The following is a 23,234-nucleotide window of genomic DNA, read 5'->3' as shown; positions in this document are numbered from 1 at the left end:
AATGTCCTGGCAGAAAGCTTAGCACAAAATAAACCAAAACTTTCACCAACTTCCACCAGCTGGAGCTGTTACTGTAGCTGCCATCCTGCCTTGGTTCAGAAATTGCCTGCTGCTGCTTAATCTGTAGCGCTGCTGAAGTTGAAAGACAGTGAAAAGGGAGCTCTTTAAGTTCTCATAATGTATTATGTGTGAAAACATTCAAATATACACTTAATTTCAAACAAAACTGTTGAGAATCAGGTTTTTTGCTGTTTGCAGACATGCCATTGCTCTCACCTGTGATAGCTAATTGTATAACTTAGTCTGACTGGGGCTGTTTCAGCTCCTATTAAAAGCAGTGGAAAACTGCTGGTGGAAGGTAGATTGGGCTCATTTGGTACCCTGTTGAAATTTGTGATGATATACCAAAACAGAACAAAGATAAGAGCCTCAGACTGTAAATTCGTTGGAGCAGGGACTCTCTGTTTGTGTGCGTTGTGTAGTGTTGAAGACATTTGTCGACACTTCAGAAATAATGAATAATGCCAGTGTGAGGAGGAAATCTCTCCACTCAACTCTAGGTGTTTCTGCTGCTAAGTGTTGAAAGAGAAACACAGAGCCCTGAACTTTGAAGACTTGGCAGGTAAGGAGAAGGAAAAATCTTTTCACTTTCCATTTAAATTTCAGCTTAATCTGCATTTGTTGGGTCTGGTAGAAATATTTGAGCTTTTAATTTAATGTTGTTGGTTTTGGGCAAACGTCTTGGGATGCATGGCATGAAAACACCTTAGATATGAGGCAAGGTTTTGATTTAATTTCTCCTTTCATCTGTTTTCCATTACAAACCAGACTAATTGCAGTAAGATTCTCTGTGGTAAAAAATACTCGGGGCAGTGTGAATTTGGAAGTTCTCTCACTTTACAGTAACTATAAAAACAGTCAGCAAACAGGTTTCAAAATGATTTAGTATGTAAAAGGGAGCAAAGTCTGGTTGTCTTCATAGTAGCAGGATTTCACTGGCACTATCAAATTTTCAAAGCTCTCAAATTCAGTTTGTTCATATTTATATAAAAGCTTCCTTGCACACTTGAGTTGCATTTATTCCTATTTTAGAGACTTGTAAAACTGAAGCATGAGCCGACGTGGCCCTGGTATTTGAAGTGCCCATGTTAACTGTCCACCATTCGTTGTTGATGGCTGACAGATAGGTGTGATCATGACAGAAAACTGCTCGTTAAAAAAAAGTTAAAAAATAAAGGGGGGCAGGCTTTAAGCAGTGCTTATGGAGCAGGACCGAAGGGACCCTTGGCATGGTTTTTCCACTTGTGCTATAAATCTGGTCATTGAATGATCCTGATTTTAAAGCAACGCTGTATAAAAGCACTCTGGGAACAGGCTGAAGCAGTGAAAGGCAAAGACATCTCCACGGCCAAAGATTGTGTGGCAGGAGTTAATTGCCTTGGTGATACTTTTCTTTGGCTACAGACTTGTCACAAGTTTTTTTTTATTTCAGTGTCTTAGGCAACAGTCACAGGATTTTAAGCTGCCATAATATGAAACTGGTATTAAATGTCTGCACCACAAAAAATAACATTGGGTTTCTGTTTGTGCTGTGTTTTACTATTGTTTTGTTGTGGGTTTTTTTGGTATTGTTGTTGTGGGTGTTTTCTTTTGTTTGAGAAATATTTGAATCAACTTTGCACTGAGAAAGATGAAGTAACTACGAAATAAGAAACCTCTGAAGAAAACCATATGTTGTGTTTTATCCTAGGATAGATTTGTGGGGAGAGTACAGGACTGTGATAAGCTATCATTACACATTAATTTGGTAGTGTATGCCTTTGAGAAACTCTGTCTTGTACTGTAAATGTCACATAATGTGCATTTGGTGTGGGGAGCTGGGCTGGTCCTGCTCCTTCCTTCAGGCATAGCAGAAGGTAACAACCCTGGTGACCGTGATGACTGAGACACACGTGGGACAGTTCAGTTTTCTCTTTGAGACAGCTTGGGTCTGCCTAGCTTAGCTTTCTGTTTGGCAAGATCCATCTGCATCGGTGCTTAACAACACCTGGGACCTTCAGCATGAACAGAGCAATAAATTCTGATGCCCTTATTTCCATGAGAAATAGTGATTCTATACATTTTTTAATGCATACAAGTCTCTTGTTGGATCACCGTGTGGAAACAGGCTCCTGTGCACTTTGTGCTTATCAGCTCATGATTCGCTATTGTTCTGTATGTGTTGACATCATTTGTGTAGCTGTTGAGAGAAGTGGGAAGGAAGTTGAAATGCCGAGTGAATTTCAAAGTTGTTGTCATCATGTGGAAGAGGGACAGTTGTCACATGAAATGTGACAGAATTGACAAGACAGGATCTTGTGGTTTAGTACTTCTGAAACACCAAGTAAACAGAAAGCAAATAGTTACAGAGGTGAGGAGAAAAGGGGTGTCACATTTGCTGTCTTCAGGAATCCAGGCTCCCAGGATCCCAATGGGTGCTGCTGATTCATTTAAAAAATCTTTTCTGCATTATTTGTATGGAAACATGCTGTTCCTTCTGCAGTCTCTGTGTTTGTGTGGCTGGTTGGTTTTTATATTTACGTGTTAAAAACCCCCAATTACTGGTCCTTATGTAGTGGAAAATTGGGTCTGAAGTGTGAATACATGTGTGGGCATTTCCAGGATCTGGGATTCTGTAATTAGGAGGTTTTGGTCTGGGCCTGTCTCTGACTGTAGCTGAGCAAAACCTTCCCGCTGTAAACTTCCTTTTGCAATAGAATACAAACCCCCAAAGCACATAAACCAGAAAAAAACCCTCCAGGTGACCTAATGAATTGTCATTAGGAGGTGATTCCCCACCCTTGGAGAATCTTGTATGGATCTTAAGCTCTGTCAGAAAAGAAGTATTCTTTCTGGTAGTGTTTCCTATATCCTGAAGGGGTGGAGCTCTCCTTTTGCTGGGTGTTACGCCCTGCCTTTCCCCAAAGAACCGGTCCTCACACAAAGAGCATAATGCTGGTCTGGCAGTGAGCTACATCAGCTGAGGGAGTCCTTCCTATGGTGAATCTGTGATGCTGCTGTACTGGAATGTGTAGAAGGAGCCAAGAAACAGTTATGGGAGAGTAAAACTGCAGTGTTTGTTCTGGAGACAGGCAAGAAGGAAAAAAACCAATACAAAACGATCTGTGTATGCATGTATATGACACAGCAGGATACTTTTTAGGCACATAATACATTGATTACATTAAAAATCCTTTTGTTCCATTTTCTTCCCTTGCTTTTTATGTTGGATAAGATTCTTGCTCTAGGGGTGAAGGATGGAGATGGGATGTTGGGTCTTCAAGCCTTCTCCAGACCTGATCAAGCTGATCAGCTGCTTTTTCATTTGTTTCTAGGACAGCAGAATTTAAAAAAAAAAAAATTCTGTGTGAGATATAGAATTGTCTTTCAGACAGGGAGCGTCTGTGACCTGACTGATCCAGGCACTCTGAGAAAGAGATGAGGACTAGAACTGCATAGGAGATAAATGAGGAAGAAAAGTGATATTGCCACCTTGATTTTTTTATTCTCTGAGGTCCTCTTGCCTTGATTGTAAGGGATAAGTTATGCATTTCATTGGCAGATCTTCATCCTCTTCTCTTCAGGGCCCACCTAGAACAGAGAAGTACCTGGTCCCAACCCAGTGCTCTTTGGGCCTCCCTGAGATCTACTTGTTACCAGTTTTGAAATCCCCTGCTGATTGCAGGACCAGCAGAGATAGGAGCTTTGTTCCCTAGAGCTGTCCCTGCTCTGTGTCCTTCTGGGGCTCCACCTGTCATCACAGAGGATGTGGCAAATTTACTTGTTTCCACCCTCACGGGAGGAACTGCTTGTACTGATGATGATTTGCAAGTGTAGTGTTTTGTGGTTAAATTATTGCTTCCACCTGTAATTTCTCATGCTCTGCCACACAGGGTGTTTAATAACATCCTTGGGTTAACTCCATGATGACGAATTTGCTGAGAGTGCACAGACTGCTCCTATCCTCTGGTCAGAAGCTGAGTGGTAAGGATTGATTATAGACCTTAGTGCAGGGTTAGGGTTAGGGTTGGGTTTGCCCTTGCTTTGCCATGGAGTCAGTGTGTGAGACCAGGCAACCTTCAAGGGAAAACTAGAAGTCCATCCATGTCAGGCAGAGACATAGACAGGACCTGTCCCATGAAGCAAATGTCTGGGATTGCCCCTGGCAGCCCAGGCTGAGAGAGGAGCACAGCCAGGCTCACCCTGCTCCGCCTTTGCTCCTCCAGTCCATGGGGGCAACGTGCGATGCCAGGACTGCTTCTGTCTGTGGAGTTTTCCAAGCAGCTGAGAGCACATCAGCCTTCAGCAGCCCAGCCAGAGTCCTTCCTCTCCTGCTGGCAGATTGATAAGGAGGGCCTTTCTTCCTCCAGGACTAAGTGCTGCTCTGATTTACTGCAGCTCTTCCTCAAGCACTTCCGGAGGTCAGAGGGCTGCAGACATTAGCCCATAATGGAAGACCCGAGGTCATGTGTAACCAATACCAATGGACCTGGGTGCCTGCAGTGCAGCTGGGAGTAAATAAAGCTGTCCCCTGACTTGCTTTGTAAAACCTCTCACTAATGTGACACAGAGAGGAGGATGGAAGAATAATGGATGGTTCTCATCAGAAGAAATATAGTGCCCAGTGGCTTGTGAAGTGAGTATGTTTGTCTGTTATTCTTGTGGGATGCTACCCCGCAGTGCAGCTGTGCTCCCTGAGCAGGCTCTGGAGGCCATGGAGGCTGGGAGCTGCACTGCTCCTGCCCAGGCTGCTTTTCCTCAGCCCACCTTGCTCCAGCCTTGTTATTTACCATTTGTAATGGAAACTTAGAACATTTCTAATGAAATAACTACATTTTAGTTCCAAGAGCACTGTAAAACTCCTGTACTACAGTAACACTGAGCTGTATTTGATGACCTGGGATCATTCATAGTCAGTATAAGTTAACCTAAGTTCGGTTGACTGTGATAAAATTCCTGATGGTCCTTGCTTCAGTAACATTTGGAAGCTGCCCAGCTGCAATGACTGAAGAATTAAAATTGTCAGTGTCCTGCGAGAAGTTCTTTTGGTGGTAACTGAAGGACTGAGCACCATGTGCAAGGAAGTGGACCCAGACAGCACACACTACTGTATGTGCAAATGAAGGGGCTAATCCTAAAGGCAACAAGATTTTCTGCATTTCAGTGCAGTAAATCCCACTAAAATCCATGTCAGGACTCTCGGCTGTGAGGCTGAGGCTGGCTCTGAGGCTCAGCAGCTGCACACCGCTATCCCTGAGTGGCTGAGCAGCTGTGGACTGAGCTGCTGCAGGATTCTGAGCAGAAGGCCTGAGACCCAGCCACCCTTGTGCTGCGTGAGCAGAACAGGGAAAGTGCCTGGGACAGGGGGGAGAAGAGCTCAAATAGTGATGGAGGTAATCAAATAGTGATTAAAGATACTGGTTATGACTGCAGTGCTGAATGTCTGTGCTTGGTGGTGCACTTTGAGTCAATGTCACCTAGGAGATCTGGGAAATCCTGTCTTTAATGCTGTGTTCAGTATTGATTGACCTATAATCAGAAAAGGTAGAGTGATACTGGAGGAGGTGCAGAGAAGACCTCCTAGAACAATCAGGAAAATGGACTGTTTGTGGATTTTATATACAAAATTTGGCTTATTTGTCTAGCAGAATAAATAACAGGGGGTTGTGGCTGTGCTCTGCCAGTACACTGGGAGTAAATTCACAGGAGGCAGGTGATTTCATTAACAGTGAAAGATAGCACTCTGTATTTTAGTGAAAGCCTTCTTAAGGACAGATAAGTGAGTTGGAGACAGATTCTCGAATGGGGGGTTTTTACCCTCTTGGGCACTTTTGTAACAATCTGGCATATCCACTGGTTCTTCCAATACACACCCACCCACACCCAATCTGCAGGAAATTAACAAAATTGCATGAGGCAGAATGCCTTTCCCTGGGCGTGGAGCCTGTGTTGTGTGTAATTTAGACAGTGGGCCAAAAATCCCATGCAAATATATTGGGCTTTATTGGGCAGGATTTTGACATCTGAAAATGGGAGCTCAAAAGATGGGAAGCAATCTTTTTGAATCTTACTTGAAAACAATAACCATGCTTAGCACCTCCATTCATCCAATAATCCCACAACAGGACCTGTCATCAAGTGGTACTCAGACCTGCTCGTGTCTGCTCCAGCTTCATTACTGGACATTAGGTCTATTTATACTGCTTTGAATGCTCCACGCAATTCAAGTCTCAAGACTTGAATTGTCAAGAGAAAGACAAGCTCAATAGTCCGCACAGCGTTTGTTTGCCTGATGTTATCACCACCAGCAAAGGAAGCGATTTTCACAAGCAGCGGGAGCAGGGAGCCCCTCCCGTGTGGCCTCTGTCCCGTGGTGGCTGCACCTCGAGCGCTCGCGGACTGCTCGCACCTGAGGCCCGCCCTGGCAGCACGGAGGTGATGACAATAGGCCTGTAAGGTAAACAAAACAACGGAATAAAAAGTGTTGAAAGCCAGCAGCAGGTGAACTGCTAAGAACAAACCCACGTGCCCATCACCCCACCTTCAAGACGGCTGAGCTGTGGCTGGGCAAAGCTTATCAGTCAGGTTAACACATGGTCCTTCCTCCCCCAGCCCCAACACCTCCCTTCCCAACTTTCAACAGTTGTTTGATTACTTGTGTGGTACAGCTACAGAGGAGGAATCATTAGCTGCCCCCCTTCCTCCTCCACACAAAACAGGGGAAGCAGCTCCACTGGGGCTTTGTACAGGAGCCAGGTGCTGTTGGGTGGTTGGTTGCTGCTCTCGTCAGGAGGGTAAATATTGGGCTAGAAGCAATTACAGGTGTGTTCAGAGGAGCAGCACATGGTCTGCAGCTTTCACACCCTCACGGGAACCCCAGCATGCATTTGCATGTCTCCCACTGAACCAGCTCTTGTTGGTGTGTCTTCAGCAGTAATTGGCTCGAGCCTCAAGTAAACATTTGGCTCTGACAGCTGGAGAGACGGTGCACACATGAAGGTGCTCTTTGCAGGGGTTGAAGTGGTGTTTATCTTTTGCTCTAACCTCCTTAATGGCAGCTGCATTAGGAAGAAAGCAGACAATCCAGCTGAGATGACCTGTGTTCCAAAGACTGCTGGTGTCACCAGGACCATGTGCACTCCAATAGTCTCTGGGGCATATTCCTCTCCTGTTACATGCTGCCAAGTGTGTGCTTTACTTAGTTAGATTTTCAAGAAAGATGAATGGAATGAAACTCTCTAAGCTTTCCCTGTGGCAATATGCTTCCTCAAGCACCTCTCATCTGACATGCCAGCAGCACCTGGCTGCAGAGGCACTGGGTTTCAGGAGAAGGCCTTCCCTGAGGTGGAAGCAGTGATTCTTAGAGATAGATGACAATTGCCAGGATTTGTGTGTCATTTGGTCTGCGTTTATGGGTGATGGCAGAGTCTGCACCAGCTCTTACCATGTTTCACAACTGTGGAAAGAAGTCCCTTGCTCCATGGTGAAGAGTTGTGCAGAACCTGGCTAGCAAGTGTTAATATTACAGTATTGGCCCCTGCCTGTGTCATCTGTACAAGGCTGCAGCAGACAAACCCAGCACAGAGAGCTGACAGCGTAAACACAGAGGCCAGATAAAGTACTGCAAAGGGAGCAGAGGCACAAAGAAGTGGAGTAACAGGGTCAAGGTCACGCAGCAGGTCAGAGTTGGGCCGAGTCCCGCGGGCCTCGGGCTGATTCACTGCCCAGTGCGGCCGGCAGCCTCACACACTCCCTCCTGCAGCAAAGACAGACATGCTCTGGGAAACTGTTTGCTGTTTTAACAGCTGCAGGCTTTGCACAGAATAGATCCAGGTTATGTGATGTGTTCTTCCAGCTTCTTAGTAGGAAAATCCAGGCAGTGCCATGGAAACTCAGGATCTTTTTGGACTAGCTTAGCATAGTGTTAAATTAGGTTTGTATTTGAGCAGCACTGTTCATGCAGTCCAGAGTTTCATGAATTGGAAAAAGCAGGGCCACTTCATTGCAGCTTCTGTAGCAGCAGGGAGAGGAGAGGAGACACAGATTATTAGAGCTTCTGTGAATCCAGATGGTTCTTGGGGATGGCAAGGCAGGGAAACCTTTTAATATTTTGTCCCTGCCAGATATCTGGGTGGTATTGCCCAGTGGTGAAGGGAATAGAAAAGGCCCCATTTATCATCTCGTCTATTTTTTCTTTTTATTTACTTTCCTTTTAAAAACACATTAAAAAAATTAATTCAGTGCTGGGGAAAGGTGACAGATTAACAACCCCAGAGATTTCAGCCCTCTGTTTATCCTCTGAGCAGAGAGCTCTGAGCATTCCCAGTGCTGCTCTGGCACTGTGCCCCAGCCCTGACCTTAGGGAGCAGCTCCCAAGGGAACAGCTTCCCCATCCCTCCAGCCTCTCTGGCCTACTGGAGCCACATCCCCTCGGATGGAGCAAGAGGTGCTGCTGGCAGTATGAGTGTGTGCCAGGGACTCCTGCAGGTGAGGAGATAGATGATGATCCGCACCTAAACTGCTCAGCAACAAGTTGTGTTTGTGCGGGGCAGCTCTGCGGGGTGTTGAGCCAAGTCCTCCAAGCCACATTTTGACATCTCAGTCCACTTCCCAATGCGTGGTCTTCTCCCTCCGTGGAGGGAAAGAAAGCTAATCCTGTGAAGTCTCAATAAAAAAAGCCTTTGGGATGCCCAGGTATCTGTGGATGGTGCTTTTGATCTCACCAAAGTGTGGCTAAAGTGTGGTTTCGACAGTTTGGGCATTTGCAGCTTCTGCCAGCTTGTGGAGAATTTTTTAGATACACTATAATCACATGGTTTTATTTAGGGAATAAATGTGCTACTTGGATCCTAGCACTAGGTCTCCAGCTTCGAAAAGGTAGAATTCATTCCCCATCCCTGCAGCCTTTCTCACTGTCATACTTGGTTAGATTTTGTTTGATAATTCTCACTATGGGTCATTTCAATTTCCCACCATAAAGGCCTTGTGCAGTTACCTTTTCATCAGCTCTGGTGTTTGGAATAACTCTTTGCAAACTAGGTATTTCCCTCTGCCATAAAGCTGGAGTGTTTGGGAAAGGAGAGCATCCTTCACAACCAGTCACCATGGGTCAGGAAGGGGTGGCACTGAGGGGGGTAGCGCTTCCCAGAGCACGAAAGCAATACCTCCTTGCAATTAGCAATGCTGCCACTGTCCCCTCCCCTCACTCAAGAAGTGACATTCCAAGACGTGCATTTGGTGTTTGAGCTACCCTGTCTCCTGGACCCACGGGACAGGGGCTGGGACAGCTCTGTGGGAGGCCCTGGTGTTGAATCCATTTGGCTGGTGTGCCCAAGGGGCCTTCCATCATCACCTGCCTGTGTCCGAGCAAAGGCCTCTGCTGCACCAGGTGGTACTCAGGAATTTTATCCAATGTGAGTTACTCTGGGAAGAAACTCTTCCCTTGCTTTTCTGCCTGTGGTATCAGACGATTGACCCCATTCCCCCTTTTTGCTGAAGGGGCAGAAATTTGATAATGGCCTTAATTATGTCTGAACGTTAAACAAATGCTCTGGATCATCACTGCTGTATCCACTTGCCCGTAATTACCAGGACTGGACATGGTGGCTTCAAAGGCCACCCAGTTATCGCTTATGTTTACTATAAACACAGCAGCTGTTTTGGGTTACGAGGGTGGTCATTCTCCTGGAATTTGATGAGCTAGACCCTGAAATCCTCACCTGACGCCAGCTCTCTCCCTTCTCTCCTTTCCTTCATGAAGAAAATTCAGTATGGGAATGCTCTATGCCATCTAAAGAGGGAGGAATGGATGAGCTGTGCCTCATACACCTTTGGGTTTTGCAGTTTCTCCAGGCTCCCTTCTGAATTCCAGTGAACTGCTCTGTGTTTGTGGAACTGTTCCATGTTTGCTCATTTGGCAAGTCACCAACAACTAAAAAAAATTGGGATTGGATCAAATTTAACTAAAGTGTTAAAAACTTCTGCTTTTTTGATTCACTTTGCAAAATAGGTGAAAATCCACTTTGCAATCGTGTGAGTTGTGTCTTATGATGTGAGCTCATAAACCCCACACTGCTCTGTGCACAGGAGAGCTCTGGGTTTCAGAGTCTGACTGGTGTTGCTCTGAACTGTGCTTCCTTCAGAGGGGACGTCACTATAGCTTTACCTGTGCCACTAGGACTGAAACTGTCCTGTCTTAACCCAGTGAGAGTTTGAGAGCCCAGGACAGGTTGATGTTGCCCATGGCTTTGGTGTAATCTCTACAAAATTATGGATTGATAACTCATGATGGCAGCAGCTGAGTGTAATTAATGAACTTCCTCTTACTGCCTTTCGTGTCGGTGCAAAGGAACTTAGTTGCTCATAGTTCAGCCAGAAGACATGGGACTTTTCCAAGTTTTTCTCTTAGTTGAAAATCTGGCACAGATTTTAAGAAATGCCATCAGAGTGTGTTTTTCAACTAGTTTGTTGCTGTGTAATCCTTCCTGATTTTTGTTCTTACTGGTTTTTAACCAGAGGAAACTCAAGTTCAATGGTTACAGAATGGACTGTAAACAGAGATGGACTGTCAGGGAGTGAAAGGACAGCAGTGTATTTTATTGCTGTATAGCACCACGGTATGAGAATTGAATTATAACATGGGCAAATTTCACACCGCTTCTGGGGAATGAAGCTGTACCCATGCTCAGTTCTAGAGGCCAAACACAGATTCCTCCTTCAGGAAGAGAGGCACAAAGGAGCCACTGCTGTGCAAGGCTTATGCTTTCTGTGAGTGGGAACTGTGTGTTCAGCCTCCCCTCCCTGGTTTCTGTGCAGTCCCTGGGAGCAGTGCACAGAAAGGCCAACCAGAGCAGCAGGGGAATGGGGCTGGAGATGTGCAGCTGGTTGGCACCTGCAACCTGACTGCAGGTAATGTGGTCTGACTCAGTTATTCATCACTGGGAAAAGATGCTTCATCTTATCTGTAAAGGAAAGAGCAAATTGGCTGGGTTTTGCAGCAAGTAACACATATCAGGATGATGTATTTATAAGGGGAGGAAAGAACAACACAGCTAGTGCCTGTTTGTTTATTTTTTCATGAATTAGAAAGACTAAACAGACTAAACACTCTTTCACTCCAGAAAGAAAAGCAGTGCCAGTACATGGAATTGATAAATTCTGTGAGGTTCAGACCATTACATTGTTCTCCTCCCAGTCTGTAACTGAGATAAATCATAGCCTCAAACAATAAAGTTCATGGAAGAGCTCTGGAGACACAGCTACAAAGCCAGCCTTGTGAGAAAAAGCTCTTCCCTAAGACTTTCTAAAAGCTGTGTTAGCTGATGTTGTCATGCTATGGCAAGTGCATGTGTTCTGTGATGTGTGGCATGTAGTTTATCAGGAGTTTGTGTGCTGTCAGTATTTGCAAGTGAATATGTTCCATGTAAATTGAGAAAGATGTGTTACACATCTGGAACATTGCCTCAGGTCTCTTGCAACCTCCAAGGCTTTTTGGTTGGGCACGAGAGCCAGGGGCAGTTAATATTTTCATGTTCTCAAGGTGAGGATTTCAGTGAAGTCCCCAGAGGACTAGAGAGGGATAAACAATGCAGTGCTCTCCTGCACAGATAAAAGTTGAAGGAGAATAAGGACTAGAGAGGGATAAACAATGCAGTGCTCTCCTGCACAGATAAAAGTTGAAGGAGAATAAGGAATAGGGAGCTGAAATAATTGATTTGTAAGAAAAAATGTTTAAAAGGCAAAATAAAAAATTGTCTAGCGATACTGTACTGCGAAATGAACTTCAAGTAGGAGATAACCATCAGAGAATAGGTTGCATAGCCTTGGCAACATGACAGAATGGGTACCCAAATATTTGATAGTTTTTCATTTTCAGCCTTTGCAAAAGCCAAGAGCCAGATCAGACGCATGAAATGTTATGCTTGTTCTCAGGACCTGGCCCACCTCCTCTTTAGCCCTCAGCCCTCCAGCCCTGTCAAATTGCGAAGGATCAGCTGGAGCAGGTGTCGGAGGAGATGTATCAGTGCAGAGTTTTGCTGGGCTTTCTCAGAGCAAGTGGCAGGATCTCTTTTATCACGCTGAGCCTTCTCCTGTCAGCGAAGCAGACGGATGAAATTTCCTTCTCTGGAGACCCCCTCTCTGTTGCTGTGTAGCCAAAGGATTTTGTAAGCTCCTTTACTGTCTTAATTCTCATCAGATTTGCATCATTATTCAGGCCTAGATAAAAAAAACATACGGCTGACTTTAAAATAAAAATCTCTTCACAAAGCATATGAAGAACTTCTGATTTTGACATGTTTGGAAATATTTTGGGATATTTTGCTTCTGAGCATTTGGAAAAGTACAGACTGAGCTGTTTTGTACTAACTTCTACAAATGCTAAACATCTGGCTCTGCTGACATTACTTCAGGTATTCATTCTGAGTCTAGAGTGTGTTTGAACTCATAAAGAGCAAAGGTGTTTTCTATATTTCAGTAAGTGTGCTTAAAATGCAGTAATGGTGCTGCGGGTCCAGATTTGGAATGCTCCAGGGAAAACCTGGAAATAGAATTTCATTTCAGTCCTCTGTAAAAAGCAGTCTACTGGGCACTTTTGAACCATGTTCAAGTTTGATTTTTTTTTTTTTTTTTTTTTTTTTTTTTTTTTTTTTTTTTTTTTTTTGAGTACTTATATTTTGGAGCAATTTAGTCTGGATTGACTTTATTTCCTACCCATTGAGATAGGTGAAAGATTGCTCAAGTGTCAAAGCACATTGAACATGAGAATTAAGCTTTCCCCCATAACCTTTGATCTTTCAGGTGGTTTGTAGTTTCAGAATTAAGATGGCAAAAAAGGTCCACATAGGAAGGAATAATGAATTATAATCAGAATCTGGCAATCAGCTTTAGAGGGTAAGAAGAAGACAAAAGGTGCAGCAATAGTAGTTCTCAGGTGCTGCTGTTTCCTTGGGATGGTCTTCTGTGGTTCTTGTCATCATAAAGCAAAGTAGAGGGGTTTTCCTTATACTTCTTTATAGACATAGTTAAGCACTAACAAAAGGCAAGTAAAAGACCACTAAATCAGAAAGCAGAGCATCCTGTGCCCTGTGGTGATTAGCCAGCAGGACCTCTCTGTTTTGAGGCTATAAAAATGATTATGAGAGCAGGAGGACTGAGCTGGTGCCCTGCCCTACTTTGTTTGGGATGCTGATTTGCACACTCGTGTTGCAGTCATTGCTGAAATGGGCAGTAAAACACATCAGCTACTTGACAGGACATTAGGCCAGGATGAAGAGAGTCTTGAAATGAGGAGCTCCCCTTGCAGGCTGCCAGGCCTGGCATCCCAGAGGAATGTGCCCAGTGTGAGTCCAGCTGCACATTGCTCCTTGCTGCCCTCAGCTAGAGGGCTCTAGCACCACCATCTCACTCACAGTGTTTGTCTTGCTTGCAGGGCCATTGCAGAGCAAGAATCCCACAGCTAAAGTATTGTATCCATGATTTATCCAGGATGCAGTCCTTTTGTAGCCTTTGGTTCAGGGAGGCTCAATGGCTCCTGCAAGAAGAACTAGGAGGAAGGCTGGGAGCTCAAGGTGACAGCTCCTACCAGAGGCAAGAATTGGCTTGTATTCATTTGATTTATTGTTTTCTCTTCCATAAATATAAGTTAGGAAATTCTTGCACTGATTTAAAACAAACAAACTTTCCCTACTGAGTGGGAAATTCAGAACAGCTGAATCTCTGTCCAGAGCTATTATTTCAGGCAAAGGAATCGGTATTTGTTATGTGGAGGTGTTTATTAAACACTTCTGATATTGAAAAGGAAAATGTCAAAAGTTTTTATCTGTGAAAAAAAGAGATATTTTACCATAGAGTTGTCAAACACCACATAAAGGAACAGTCCCACAGCCCAGCTACAAACACAGTTACAGCCAAATGCCAGGACGGTCCCTTGAAATGCCAGGGTTAATAATATATGGATTTCATTTAAATTTTTTCATTACAGCTTTTGAAAGCCCTCTTGGGTTACAATAGAGACAATAAGGTTTGAGGGAAGAAAGCAGTTCAAAAGAATAAAAGAAAAGGTTTAACAGAAACACAGGACTGAGGTATGTTTATTGGGCTGTGCGAGACCTGTCCAGCTGGAATCAGCATCAGCAGTCACCCTGACGGGTGCTGTTCCAGTGATGTCTCTATTCAGATGGGATTAGACGCCTGTCTGGCTGCTGGCTGAAAAATCATTATTTTTAGTGCCTTGTCCCTCTAGTCGGTTTTCGTTCCCCTCCTGATAATGTGCAGTTGGGATACATTTTATCTTCCCCCTCCCTTTGTACCAGGTTTTGAACAAATAGAATTCTCTCTGGTTGTTAAGCGGTTCTCCCTGGCCCTTTTTTCTCATTTCCTACCAGAGGGTGATGGATTTGGTCATTTCTAAAGGCCTTCCCAGCTGTTTTGGACATGAAGACAAAAACAAGCTTGGAGAGATTCATCGATATTATGGAAGATTAGCCTGGGAGTTTAAGGATTTCTTTCAAAAAGAATTGTTTTTTTTTTCCAGTATGACTCTTTCCTGGTGTGCATGACTAAAACATCCATGATATGGGATCAGTGCAAAGACAGAGGGATCTAACCCTCAGCTGCTGTCAACCAGCATTGCCCAGTAAAGTTCATTACAAGCTCTCCACATTTACACCTGCTGGCAAACCACCCATGACAGAGGCTGTGTGTGTAGGTCTGGGGCCAGGCAGCACACACAGCATGGCATTCCCTTGCTGGTTTTTCATCCAGAGCCAGCAACAGAGAAGGTGGCCAATCTCTTCTCTTTGAGCCAGGGGTCCAAGTGTGGCAGCTAACTGGTGGCATTTGGTTTTCCTCTGTCCTCCCCCTCCCCTGCTCCTCGTGGAGCCGGGCTAGCTCTCCCAGCAGCACTCGGGCTATGGTTGGAGGGCATAGCTGTCATTCCATTAGGCTTGGCTAGGCCTGCGTTAAAGCATGTCATACAAATTGAGGGGATCCAGCATATTGACAGACAGATATTTAGCATGTAATTGCACTGAAAGTGTAGCACAAAAGCTCTGGGAGGTGGGAGAGTGGAGGATTTGGATTGCATGAGATCTAGTTGAAGTGAGGTTTGGACGTTCTTTCCAAAGTGCATTTGAGCTTTTAACAGGTGTGATGGTAAGGCACAAGTACATCATCCCACAGCCATAGGGGCACTGTGTTAGTCCTCTGCCAGCCTGCTTTGTCCCCTTGGAGAAATCCTGTTTGAGGCAGTATCTGTTACAGACCAAGCAAAACCATCCCATGGTGCACAGCTCCCACAGGCTCATACTCGAATCCATTTCTCAAAGGAAGCTGACCTGCCCATCTCTGGCCCTGCGCCTGCCTGACACAGTCTCCTGTCCCTAAGCCATGCAGCAATGAATCCCAGACACCTCATGCTCTGTAGCTTTCTTATAAAGATAGAACATATATTTATGGATTTAGCAGTATAGGAAAAGGATCATGCTAACTTCTGGCTTTAGCATTGGTCATTAAGGACCGGTTCCAGTTCTGCTGAACCTCTTGTTCCCAAATGCAATCAGGTTGTTTGTTGCTTGATACTCCTGGTGCCAGTCTGCACCCATCTGCCCTACTAGGGCTTTTAAGAGCCAAGGCTTCTAGAAAAGGCATTGGGTCTTAGAGTTCAGAATTCATCAGTGACCTTTACAAAGACAGCTCATGCTCCCAAATCATGTTATTTTTAAAAACTTGGCACGGAGTGGCTGTCAGCTGGTGGCATACCTGGGACATGGGCCCCAAGTCTGCGAGCCCAGGTGTTTCTCTCACCTGCACCTGCTATTACCCTTCTACAGGTGATCCTAAGGACTGAGCATCATGTCTGCTGACTCTGGGACTTATCTCAAGCTGTAGCAGAACTACTAAAGTAAAAATCACAGACTGACTTCAGAAAAACCACCTGAACTGGAAAATGCCCAAATAATCTGTCATAGTGGCCTGAGGTGTGAGAACTGTTTAAACACATTTTGTGGCCATGGTCATATGATGTGACTGAAAAGGGAAGGAATCACTGGAAGGAATTTTAAGTCTGTGTGGTAGGGCAGGTTGCAGATTAAACAGCTTATGTCAACTATTGGGGAAATAGGTGTAAACCAGTCACTGGTTCTGTGTTGGAGTCAGGACCAGTGGTGAGAAAACTAAATAGTGCTTTGGGCTGCTTCTTTGCACCATACCTCTGCTCGTATTGCTTTGGTGAACTGTACCCAACCACCCCTCAGGTGGAGGTTGTTAAAGCTAAACTTATAAGAAGAAGCTGTTAAAATAGGCTGCTAAGATCTGATTCTGAGTTTACTTTGAGCTTTACTGATGTTTAGAATTTTTAAATCTATGGTTTTGAACCTAGGTAGAAAGCAGCAACAGAAGGGTGCATGGGAACACTTTAGTTAGGAGATTTCAGGGACAATGACCAGGCCATGAAAATCTTAATTGAATTTATTAATTTGCACAAAAAGGTTCTCTCTTAACTCCTACTAGCAGCTGGGCAGAGCCAGCATTTCTCAGTGGTCAGAGCCCAGGACCGGGTCTGGAGATGTGCGTTAGGTGCTGTACACACATGTAAGAGGGGAATGTTCCTGTCACTGCACAGCCTGTGTGGATGATATAATATTCTAAGGAGCTGGGTGGAATGTAGCAACAAGCAGTGTGATTGATCATTGATGATAAGCTCTTGTCATGTTCACTTGATTTAGATTGTTTTAAGTGTATCATTTAACAATGTACATTTACTGTCTCTATGAGAGAGAGAGGAGATTCCACAATCAAGGGGGGGTTTTGTAAAAAATGGTGTTGTTTAGTGCATTTATTTTTGAGAGTTTAACGGATCTAAATGCTATATGTGCCGTATTACCCAACACAGGAGCATCCAGATCCACAGATCTCTTTCTTGTTAAAGCATGGCTTTTCTAAAAATTGTGGAATAACTGTAAGTGACTGTGCAGTGCAGATAGCTCTTGTCCAAATGGGCACATCCCAGGGATGTAAGCAGTGATGGGACATACTTTGGTCCCAGCTTATGCCAGGTGAGTTTGCAGCTCCATTGATTGGGATGTCAGGACTCAGTTTATTCCAGCTTAACTGAGGTCAGAGGGGCACTGGAGGATTTCTCTGGTGCTTCAAGATCACCCAGCAGGAACAGTGCCAAGCTTCTATAAGGTGGACTTTACTGGTCCTGGGCTTATGCTGTTCACAGCCACACCTTCAGTGTGCTTCCTCTTTGTGCAGCCTGAGCCCAGGTTGCTGTCAGGGAACATGATAAAGGAATAAAGCTGCAAGTGGGATCACGTTTCCCTTCACTCCTTGTGTGTATGTGTGTGTGTCTTTGTTTTTTCTGTGCTATAGCTCAGGGGGGCTCGTAAATCTTGGAGACGACTGTGGATTTTTTTTTTTCTCCCCCTTGTATGACTGATTGTGCGAATTTATGTGTGGTATTTCTCTCCCCCAACCTCACTCTGTTAGAATGAGACAGGAGGCCAGTAAATTTGCAGTGGGAGCTGTGCAGGGTTATGGGTCCCTCACCCCCTCCTCTTTGCAGCGCCTGAGGGCTGGCTGTTCCTTAAAAGATAATGATTTTGGTGTTTCTCCTAGAGGTGGGATGCTGTTTGCAGCCTTCTGGTTTGCTGAATGAGCATGCTTTGACCCTCAGCTTCAGCATAGGCTGGTGTTCAAGAGAAAGGTGCTTTCAGGAGAAAATTACACTCTCCTAGTTTAGTATCCAGTGTGGGGAAGGGGAAAATCTTGAGCAGTGGGTTAGAACAAGATATTCCAAAGAACACCCTTCACTTGATGCTGAGACATGTCCAAGAACAGACTATTATCTCTTGCCCAAACTGCAATCACTGAGCTAAGAAGAGTGGCAGTGTTTCAGGAGTCTGGTATGTTACAGGAGGAAGCAGGGGGTTTAAAAACTCTTCTGCAGTCATAGAACTATTGGTGTCTACTTCTAATTCCTGAAATATTCCCAGAAGAGGTCCTGCCTTTGTCTCTTTTCCTGAGGTGGAAGGATGCCCTGCACCCAAGCAGTGTTTATTGCCTTTCCTCTGACTGACTTCAGCTCTATTAATCCTTCATATCTTAAGCTGTGACTGGGAAATCCAGCTTCAAGTCTGAATGCCACTTTGAATTTGAACTCCAATAGGAGTATTTCCCTTGAGGAATAAGTTGTTGTTTTTAAAGCATTTCCAGCTTTATTCCAGAGTTATTCCAGTAATAATTGCTTTAGCATCAGCATCAAAACTTGGAAATTTTGGTTCCTTGTTAGTTAAGAGACAAAATAATGATTTCAGGTCTCATCTCCACCTGAAGTCATAGCCATGGCACATGTCCCAACTTAATCTGTTTTAAATGTCCTAAAACCAATCTGGTTTTAGCTAAGCTTATTAAATGCATTCAGTGAACTACATCTGTATCCCTGGGTGATAACACATCTCATGTACTTTAGAGTTAGAGCTGTTCCAATAATCTGAGCCACTTCCAGCCTGTGCAGCAGCACAACCTGCGCTGCTGACCAAACTCCCAAGCAGACTATTCCACCTGGGACAGTGAGGAGCTGGGTACAGTGGGTGGGACAGGGGAGCAAGTGAGGGCCTGTGAATGCTGGGCTGGGACACTGGTAGCTGTCAGGATTTATAAGGAGGTCAGATAGCACTGAGCTGGCTTGTTCATTTCAGTTTCGTCCTTCTGATTTGAAAATTACAAGGGTTCAGGGCCAAAATCTAGGACTTCTATCCTGCAGGTTTTTGCCTTGTCCCTTCCATTAGGACTTGCATCAAAACTGATGTTTTATATTAAACCCCCAGTGTGAATTGAAGTGTGGGCAGTAGCCTCTCACAGCTGTGTCTCTGTGTGAGCCCGGTGTGCCGGGTCTGTACAGTCCTTAGGTCAGATTCTTGTCCTGGCACTGCCCTGGGTCTATTATCAGACTGTCGTCTATCTCAGCCCTCTGGGTGACTTTTAAAAGGCACTTTTAAAAGGCACTTAAAATGGCCAGCTGCAACTAAACATCAAGGGAGAGGTGGCTTTCCAGGACACCTTGGAGCTCCAAGGCTTTAGCTGCTGCCTTGGAAGTGTGCAGGTAACAGTGCTCTCCAGCCAGGCCAGACTGAGTGAACACATCTGAGTTCTGTTATCCTTCCAGAGCAAGAGGCTCACCTACCCTGAGCAGGATTTGGTTGCTGGAAGGACCATGCAGACACTCATAAATCTTCGGTGTAACTCTGAAGCAGCTTTGTTGACAAATTGGCACTCACCTCTCCCCCCACCTCGCAACATGACTCTCGCACTCAGGGCTGCTAAGAGCTATTTCAGGCCCCGTAACAAATGAAATATTCATCTCCCCTTTGCCCTGGCAGTTGCCTCCACACCACCCTTTCCCCTTCCTGCTGAGCCGAGTTTTTTAGCACAAAAGCCCTAAGTCAGCAGCGGCAGCTGCAGAGGACAGGAGCAGGCTGGGTGACTCCTACTGTCCAGCCCCCCAGTGCCACTGAGCCCTGGCCAGGCACCCATTCTCTTCATGTCCCCCTGAGACTTCGCAGCCCATCCACTGCTGCTTCAGCCTGGCCGAGAACTTGGCTCCAGATTTTCACCTTGTCACCCCTCCCCATCAACAAACCATTCCTTTTGCATGGCACATGATCCAAAAGTCTCAGCCTCTCTTTGTGTCACTTCCCATCCCCATTTACCAAGACCTGGGGCACCCAGGGTCTATCCTGTGACTTAGGCAAAGGGACTTAAAGAGCTGTCGGGTGTGAGCTGTGTGTTTAGCAGATGTACAGAGAAAGAAAAGATTCTATGTGGTCATTGTACTGCATGCCATTCCAAAACACCAAATGCTTTATAGCATGCAGAATAAAGACAGCAGACTGACTTTCTTTGAAGCCTTTGCTTTGACTATATTTTTTTTTTCCTTCTACAGTGCCAAAATGCTCTTAGACACACATCTGCCTTAAAAACAACAATCTCCCCTTCCATTAGCTCAGTTAAAGCTTTTCTACAAGCTTTTCATTTTGAAAAGACAGGGAAAGCCAGAAAAGGAGAATGAGCCCCGGACAATCAGACATGTGGTTCTTGTGACAAAAAAAGTAAATTGAATTTTAGTCAAGAAATGTGAGAGATTTAGAACAATACAGTTAGTACTTAGTGGAATAGCTGCCTGCCAAGCAGGTAAAACCAGGGTAATCCTCCATCAGTATGTAAAGCAGACACAGAACAAGAGCAAAGAAAATAGAGAGCGGGCTCTTTGCTTGACAATTTAAATCCTCAGGGTACAATAGGTGTGTAGAGCAGCATCAAGCACACAGCAATAGCCATGAGTGAGTGTACAACTTTCACTATGGGACATGGGTATAACCTATCTAACAGCAGTCTGTGCCACTGTGGATGCAGCCATAAAACAGCCTTCTCTTGCCAGTGCAGCTGTGAGTGTATCGTCACCGTGTGGCACCAGCTAAAGCTTGGCAGACCTGGGACAAATACAACATGGCAGAGAGGAGCAGAGGTAGGCAGCCTTGCAATAATCTAGGAATGTTATGATATTCACCGTTTCTTCCATTTTTATGGAAGCAGGTGATGGCTGGAAAAACTAAGCAGGCACAGCCCCCCCATACCGCTACATGCACTGGTGCACAGCTCCTCTGAAGTTTCATTTTCAGGAGCTGCCTAGGAGGAACGTGCTGTTCTCGCAAGAAGCTGTGTGTCAGATGAGACAGCAGTATTACTGCAGCCTCATGCAAAAAATATTAGCCCTGTAAAGCCAAAGAGTATTCAAGCATTTCAATCTCAAAGAACTGATGATACGGCCAGCACAAATATATTTAGAAAAATATGTTTGTTTTTGCAAAAGAAATGCTTCATGTCTGCAATGCTTGTGAAGGCCAGGTTTGCAGAAGGGGAAGCACAAGCTTACTCACAGAATGGCACATAATTGTCTCAGGTAGGACAATTTTCTGCACTTGCCAGTCATTTTAAGCCTCACATATGGGTGGCTGCCTTTGTCTTCCAAGTGCCTGCTTGTACAATGAGATTTAACTGTTGTGTTATGACAGACAAGTGATTAACATGAGAAAGACAAGCTGGATCTGGTGTTGAGCTTCCTGCATATCTCCCTTGCATACCCTCACAGACGTTTCCTCAGAAGCAAAAGGGACTGTCTGTGCTCCTGGTTGCTCAGAGAAAAACATTTGTGATGGAGCTTGACTCTTCTTGTGTTGCTACAACTCTCTTGCCAAAGGACTGAGATGTCCATGAGAGTCACTGTAACACAAACGCCGACAGGGCGTTGATCAACTGCTGCCTCCACTCCGCAGTGTGTTTGCAACTGGAAAAAAGAGCTTGGATTTTGTCTCATGCAAAGGATGTGCTTTGGTACTGTTCCTTCTTCGATGGAGTTCCCATTCCTGAAGGCCTTGCAGTATCCCATTGGGCAGTAGTTCTCAGTTCAGGCCCAAAAGAAGACTTGACGACAGCAAACCTATGAGCAAAGGTGCTCTTTGTCCCCAACCCTGCAGTGAAATCTAAGTGGAAATACTTTTATCCTAGGAATGAAGTATAACTTGCAAGTCAGAAAATCAGGTACAAAGCAAAAAGAGTCTTGAGGCAGGTCTCATGAGGCTGATGTCTCATCCCTCCCCGGCACTCGCTGCCTGTTGCAGCGTTGTCTGAACCCCTGCAGAGTCCTAGCTGTGGCGGCACCTGCGCAGCTCGCGAGCCCACGGTCCCTGCGCAGCGCCCGGCCCTCCCCGGGACCTGTGGGATGCAGTGATGGAGCTGCCATTTACCATTAAAAACAAACAACAGGCTGTGGGAATAGAGGCAGCTTCCTTTTCCCTCCAGCCCTGTCAGGCCATTTTGGTGCCGGCCTGCACCGCGAGGAAGCTCGGAGCGGCCCAGGGCTCCCAGGCACGGCGCTGGCAGCCGGGGAGGATCAGGAAGTTGGGCAGGGGCAAGGTCACCTCTTGACCTCCCGTTCGGCAAAGAATGCAACTTGCTGTCAGGCGCTAGGGAAGGGGTTTTTCTTTCCGCAGTTAAAGATCCTGGAGGTTTCTGATGGGAAGAAGCTTACAGCAGGATTTTTATTTTATTTTCTCAAGTGTTTTTTAAAAGAGGAGATGCCGATGACATGGTGTAATCACCAGAGAGTTTTGGAGAATGGCTGTTCACCCAATGGGTATACAAGGGCAAAATGCTGGGATTAATATTTCATTATTCCTTTGGAAACATCAAGGTTCAGAGCTCATCTTGGCATAACATGACCATAATTTGTAACAAAAAGGGAAATGTAATCTCTCAAAAAATAAAATTTGTGCTCCGTTTTTTCCTTAAAATGATGTGATTCCATTGCCATGTGGGTTTTGTAGCCATGCAAGTGAGAGCAAAGTCAGGTCCCAGTGGGGTCTTGATTCAGCTCCTGTGGTTTGTTAGTGCCATCTTGTCTTTTGTCGTTTGAGCTGTCAAACCAGGATACAGTTTTGCTGCCATTGCAGGATGAAAACAGGGCTGCGTGCTTTGGAAACTTTGCTTTTTCTTAGTGAACCCACTGCCTGTCTTGGCTGGGAAAAGCTTTGTGGTGAAGTCATTCTTCCTCAGTGTTCCTCTATACCCCATTTCTTCATCTTCGCTGTCAAGAAGCTGTGTCACAGGCAAAAGGATCTATTTCTATCTCATTTTTCAGCCAAAACCCCTTCCCTCTGGGTCAGTGTTTGATAATGTGTCACATCCACAGAACAGCATGGTCAGACTTGTCCCTCCAAGCACTTTGGAAATGTCATCCCATCTGAAAGTCATTCTTTGCAGAAATATCCATGGCCAAGAGGCAAACAACCTGATTTGAATGGAAACCTGCTGAAGAGTGAAGAGAAATAGCAAGAGTCCCAGCCTGGAAAGTATCTCACTAATGCTTAGCAGGCAGCTCCCTGAAAAGAAAGCTGTCTGACTGTTTTAGGTATGGTTTGTTTTCCTGTCAGAAAGTCAAAATCTAAATATGAGGGTTCATAAGTATATTGTTCCTTATGCTGGTGTAAAGCTAGTGCATGTTGAACAGGTTCATGGATTTCCTCTGGATTAAATTCAGTGTAACTCTGAACAAGATTTGGCCCTGGTCTAATGTAAGAGAGACTTTAAGGGCAGAAGAGACCTGCTATGTACCTGCAGACCAAAGATCTTCAGCA

General features: G+C 45.1%; 1 long non-coding RNA gene across 1 annotated transcript in view; it reads left to right on the top strand.

Moving 5' to 3' along the window:
- Nucleotides 1-373: 373 nt before the first annotated feature.
- The window catches only part of LOC120760585 (uncharacterized), a 52,405-nt gene continuing 29,544 nt past the window's right edge, over nucleotides 374-23,234 (top strand). Inside the window, exon 1 of the long non-coding RNA XR_005703410.1 lies at nucleotides 374-622. This is a non-coding gene — a long non-coding RNA (uncharacterized LOC120760585). The remainder of the gene's footprint in view (nucleotides 623-23,234) is intronic.

The sequence above is a fragment of the Hirundo rustica genome, chromosome 17 (genome assembly GCF_015227805.2).
Source record: "Hirundo rustica isolate bHirRus1 chromosome 17, bHirRus1.pri.v3, whole genome shotgun sequence".
Taxonomy (NCBI): domain Eukaryota; kingdom Metazoa; phylum Chordata; class Aves; order Passeriformes; family Hirundinidae; genus Hirundo; species Hirundo rustica.
Note: the sequence above shows the minus strand (reverse complement) of the source record. Positions and strands in the feature narration are given on the sequence as shown.